This window comes from Nicotiana tomentosiformis, chromosome 8 (genome assembly GCF_000390325.3).
Source record: "Nicotiana tomentosiformis chromosome 8, ASM39032v3, whole genome shotgun sequence".
Classification (NCBI taxonomy): Eukaryota; Viridiplantae; Streptophyta; class Magnoliopsida; order Solanales; family Solanaceae; genus Nicotiana; species Nicotiana tomentosiformis.
In genome coordinates, this window is record NC_090819.1 from 92,986,697 (window position 1) to 92,993,127 (window position 6,431).

Genomic DNA, 6,431 nt, shown 5'->3' on the forward strand with positions numbered 1-6,431 from the left:
GGTTTACCAATGGCGGCCAACATGTAAAGGAGGTAATCAGGATCCTAAGCTTGGAGAAAATAGTCAATCATTTATGCCTCTTTCATTGGTGGTTTGACCCTAGCAGCCTGCTCTCTCCACTTGATTGCATATTCTCTGAAGCTTTCTGTTGGTTTCTTCTTTATGTTGACGAGAGAGGAGCGGTCTGGCACTATATCAATGTTGTACTGAAACTGTTGGACAAAATCTTGAGCCATGTCATTCCAAACGTGCCAGTGAGAGATGTCTTGATCTATGAACCACTCTGAAGCAATTCCTGTCAAACTTTCCCCAAAATAAGCCATGAGCAATTCTTCTTTGCCTCCCGCTCCCCTTAATTGGTTACAATACCTCTTCAAATGGGCAATGGGATCACCATGCCCATCATACTTATCAAACTTGGCGGTCTTGAAGCCGGGTGGCAAATGAACATGGGAAAACATGCACAGATCATTAAACGAAACACTCTTGTGGCCCCCCAAACCCTGTATGTTTCTCATGGTTTGTTCCAAGCTCTTCATTTTTTTGGTCATTTCCTCTTGTTCCATATTCTTTTCGGGCTTTTCGATCTCAATTGGGAACACGTTATGAGGAGTATGCTTGTATGAATCTGGAACCTTTAAAGTCAATTCTGGAGAGTAATGTTGGGCATCATGAGCATCTAGTTGTGGATCATTATTGGATTTTTGAGCAAGAGCCGGTTGAGGGACACTGAAAGTATGGACAATAGGTATAGTAGGTGAGTCATTTCTGAGGGGTGCGATTGGAGGACATGGAATGGAGGTACTGGGGATAGTGGGAAGGTTAATGCTCGGACTGAATCCAGGTTGGTACAATGGGTTACTTGTTATGGAGATAGGCACTTGAGTGGCAACTGACACATTATGAAGATTATCCGAGGGCCCTATGGGTAGTGAGGGCGGTGCTTGTCCATTCACCCAGGTTTGGTACATCTCTGCCAATTGTTGCTTCAACACTCTTATTTCTTCAACCAGTCCTGAACCTTGTTCAACCAATTGTCCATGGACATCATCATTATCTGACTCATTCTCACTGTTGTTTGCCATTCTACTTTTTCCTTTTGATCTCGTGTTGCAAGGGTGAGTCGTCAGTTTAAACCACAAACCAACCACCTCTGTTTTACTTTATCTTTTAAAATGACAAACAACAAACGTGTTAGAGTTAGGCATTTTGCAGATATTAATCACACATTATATGTCATGCACCTAATGCCATTTTCATTTCTAAAATGATCTTGGAAGGCTTTATGCTTCATCCCGGCTTATTGATTTATTTCCTCTTGAATTTAACGCTTTTTTTTATTTTCTTTTTTATTTCTTTTAAGATTAATTATGGCTATGATCGCATTCAATGAGGATTGCCTACGTATCATGACGCTGCATGAATCAGACCATTACGTAGTTCATGAGAGAAATAATAACAATTTTGATTTTTTTTAAATAAAAGAAAATAAAATAGAACAGACTAAAATATTTTTCATTCATTTTCAACCAATTTTTTTTATATACAATGAGATAAAAGGAAATATATAGAAACTGAATCTATTGACTCTAAAGGCATGAACATGACTGGAATAAAATAAATATTGATAAGAATAAAAGACTCCAAATATAAAATTAAAATGTGATAAACGAAAATAAAACTAAAAGCTATTTGATTGCACTAAAACTTTAGTCTTCAATGGTCTTCTTGCTTAAATTGATATCATCAATGATCTGCATCTCTTGGCCTCCATTCTCCCCCCAAAGTATCGTACAAATTTTGAAACACCACTGGCAACTGTGGGACTAGGGCACGTGCATGTTGACCAACTTTCTCATTGTTTAGATGGCGATGATCATCATGAATATATGCTGCTTTTTTTGCCAATCGAAGTACTTGCTCTCTAGCTTGCCCCATATTCACGTGACAATTCTGCAACCACATCTGGGTAGTGTTGAGGGCGTGCCCCACCTGAGCCTCCCGTCCCTCATATTCTTCAATGTGACGGTTTAGCACACCTCTCTCAATCATCCACTGAAGCCGCTCTGCCTCGAAATCTGCATGTTGATGACCCTTCTTCTACCTTTTTATTTCTTCTAATTGTGCATGAAGCTGACCCTTTGAACGTATCCAGTGGGCCCTTTCTCTTTCAAACTGCTCTTTCTGCTGATCAAACTCCAATTGTTGTTGGTTCGCATCTTCTTCAATGATACTCAAGTCTTCTTGCAGCTTATATATTTCAACATTTTTGTTTGCCTCAACTCTTATAACTAAACCAATCGTGTTTGCCAGTTCTTCTTCTAAGCGGGCTATCTCATTTTTAGCATGTTTTAGATCTTTATCCATGACCCGTAAGGCAAGTTGATAATCTTTCTCAATATTTAAACGAATCTGAGCGACTCCGGCTTGCTGCTGGGCTTGTTGTTTGGCTATGGTCATCTGAGCAAGCTCCAATTCCTCTTTCAGCCTTTTGATAGTTCTTTGATCATTTCTCCTCCTGTTCGACCCCTCAGACCTATCTCCAAATGACGAAGGATCATTAAACTAGATAATATATTCAGGGATCACCTCTCCACGATCTCGGTCTTCTACCATCTCATTCAACTCCGAGACTTTATTGCATACCAAATTTTTATAATTTCTTCTTCGTCATGAGGTTGATCTTTACCAAAATCATAACAGAACTTGCTCATATCTCGTGTTGGTGGCACCTCTTGTAGTCATGCAAACTGGCGCATTACCCGAAGTGAAACATAGGGCTGAACACCATCCAATCCTATGAGTACCAAATAAGAATGGTATGCAGACTCACAGATGACCTCTTTAGAGGAAAACCAATCGTAATTCCAAGTGATTCGTTTGGCGTACAAAGTAAGAAGTAGTTCTTTCCAGGCATCTATCCCTTCTGGTAAGTCACATTCGTTAATTATTTTCTGGTGATCATAAGTATGATTGGGCCATAGCTCCCTAAAATCAGTGATCGTAGGATGACGATAAAAATGCTCCAAAAATCATATCTGTAGCAAAATGTTGCAACCATCAAAGTTTCGCGCGCCCAATTTACATCTAGTTAAAGCACGAAAAATGCAAGAAAGAATTATAGGGACCAAAGTATAACCATCCAATTATAGGGACCAAAGTATAACCATCCCCTTCTGAAGTCAGAGCCTCAACTACACCTGCCAAGCGGAGGTCAATGCGTCCTTCCCTTTCCGGGAAAACTACGCGCCCCAAAAAAGCAACCATAAATGCAAACCTTCTGTGAACCTTCCATGTTTCCTTATTTTTCTTTGATTTCAATTTTCCCACATTCCTTTCAAAATTGCATTCTAGGCCATACAAGTGAAACAGAAATCCCAACTTAACCCACTTGCCTCCTAAACCTTCATATTGTCCGTAATTTATGTTCAGGAGCTTCAGAAACTTACCCTCGTTCACATTTTTTGGTACTATGGGCCTTTGGCGGCGAAGATTACGGCCCCACCCCTGAAAATGGGTGATTTCCTCCAAGGTCGGAGTCATTTCACAGTCGGTAAAACGGAACACGTTATTTTCAGGATCCCAGTGCGGAATAAAAGCTGCGATCACATCCCTCCTGGGCTTGATCGTCATCATGTGAACCAAATGTCCCAAGTACTTCTTTATTTGGTTTCGCTCATATTCCTTAAAGTCTCTCCACAAATCCCACAACAATTGTGGTATCTGATCGACAATTAGAAAATCTGGTATCCCTTCTGATCTGGGCCTCTTTCCCCACTCATGGTGTACCTGTTTACCCAGACACGAGGTTAGGCTTTAATCAAATATATTATTGACACAAAAAATCCGATTTCATAGGTTTTGACTCTATAAAAATAAAAAATAAAAGCCAAACTGTGGGACTAAAAAAATTAATTACATTAGTAAAATAATCATGAAATTAAAAAATATAAGGCACAAAATGACTATTTTTTCTTAAAAACAAGTGAACAGAAAAAAACTGGCCTCTTTTGTTAAAACGGCCATTTCGCATTTCTAAGGAAGGTTTCAAGGCTATTTCAACAAAAGGACCAGATGCAAGGACAAAACTAGTCAGAAGAGATAAAACTGACAAAGTGACTATATTATTATTATTATTATTATTTGAAAAAAATAATAATAGTCCATAGACACTTTTTTTTGTTTTTTTTTGTTTTTTGGGGGTTGAACCTGATGAAGGTTGCCTACGTATCTCACATCCGGTGAGAATCAAACCCGCATAGTTCGGTCTAAATAAATAAACCATTTTAAAAATTGTGATTTTACACATTAGAACACTTCCAAATTTTATATTTTTTAAAAAAAATGGGTTTTTTATGAAAATTTTGAGAAAATTTTATCTTTCTCTCTTCCATGTTTAATCAATCTATCCTAAAGCCGGTCAATATTTCAGTAAAGTCTACCAAATAATGTTACATGTAGCATAGAAAAATGAACATGTTGGTCTAAAAAATTAGTACCTGTTCTATGCGGGCCCGGCCCCTGTGCCGAGTCCCGGTAAGTCCAATGCACATGATGCAAATAAAGCATATCCTACTAGGGATATATTTATTGCTGGTGGCTTATTCTTCTAAGTTTTCAAATCCTAAAGGAGATGGTATCTAGACCTGGCTTACCCGAGTGGACAACCCGAGCTGAGGAGCGTCAAGCGTCACCAGTAGTAGAACAGCACTGGCTAGCTAACGATTCTCCCGCCTAAACATGTGTGACTAAATCCTTCACCAGAAGCTGGTAGGCTAACTGGCTTTATCTCAAGACAGAAATTTTGTGATGCTGGTAGGCAAACACAACATAACTACCTATCAGAAGACTCAGAGGGGTGCGAGAGAGGATACAATTTATATCACAGTTCAAATAAATGTTAAAGCGGTAATGAATCGACAAATAGCACATTAGGCTTCCAAACACAATAATATCCAAAGCATGATAAAAGCCAAACAAGAATCAATATATAAAGCTTGAATTCTTATTAGTAGTTATCCCTAGCGGAGTCGCCTGAGCTGTCATGCCTCTTTTTTCCCCACGCAACCCTTATTACGAGGTTGAGTTAGAAGAGTTTTTTCAATTAAAGTGACGTTTTGAAAAGGGATTATTTATTATTCAGAGTCGCCACTTGGAATTGAGTTTTGGTGTTCCAAGTCACCTTTTATTGAATCCCTTATCAAAAGGAAGATTTGACTCCTAATTTATGGTCTACGAAAATAGAAGACTGAGTAAGGAATTCTGTTGACTGAGGGGAAGGTGTAAGGCACCCCTCGAGTCCCGTGGTTCTAGCACGGTCTCTTTATTGACTAATGTAATGCTTAAATCAATTTTTAGCTATTCTTGTATTTTATTGATTATGGCTTATTTATTATCGCTTAATTAATTATTAAATTTTTTTAATTGTTTGGACCCAGATGCGATACGCACACAAGGTATTTTTTTGAAGTTAGATATTAAACCAAAGTACGGAATGTACACATGGTTAAGATATAATTATTTTAAATTTAAAGGTATCAAGGCGCGGAATGCGCACATAATCCTTTTATTATTTAAGCATATCAATCCAAGGTTCGAGTATGAACACATGGGCTAATATTTAAAGTGCGTCTAAACTTTTTCTAGTGTATTTAGAGCTATTCTAATTATTTTGTCTCTTTTAGATTCGAGATATATATTTGTATATTTTTATTATATTTTAATTTCTTATTGTAACTAGTCTTGAATTAATTCATGGCTTATGTCGCTCCCTCGCAATTATTCTTTTATTCTAATAATTTTCTTTTATAGAGAGCTTTGAATTAATTTACAACCCCCATTTATCTATTAATAGGCCTTACAATGTGTCTAGACCCAATTAGTTATATTCTCTCTTGAATCTATTCTCGGTGAGAATGTGAAAGAAATATACTCAACAGTTTAATATGAAATATCCGATTAATTTACCAAGGAAAATACTTATGATAATAAAACAAAAAAAACAAAAACAACAAAAAAATTATTCAAATGAAGTTCACGAAATGAAGATAAAACTCATGAATCCAATTTATTCTTCAACAGTGAAACAAAGAAAAAATCTATATCCGTACAATAATTTAAAATAGCTATTCATAATACTAAAATAACTTACAGTGGAGTTAAGGCATAAAGAAATTAATACAATTAACAATTTGTTTTTTTAAGGAATTCCTACTAAACTTAATACCTGAAACTTTAGTTTTCATGTCCAAGTAGTTAACAGTTATAAACATTTATTCAAAGAAGAAAAAGTTTTCTTTATATAAAATAAACTTACTAGAATCTTATAAGGAAAAATTTATTATAATTTATGGTCTATTCAAAAGAATGACTGGAAAAATTAACTCATTTCTAATGAACCTCATAGCACAATTTTGTGCAAACTTAACTGA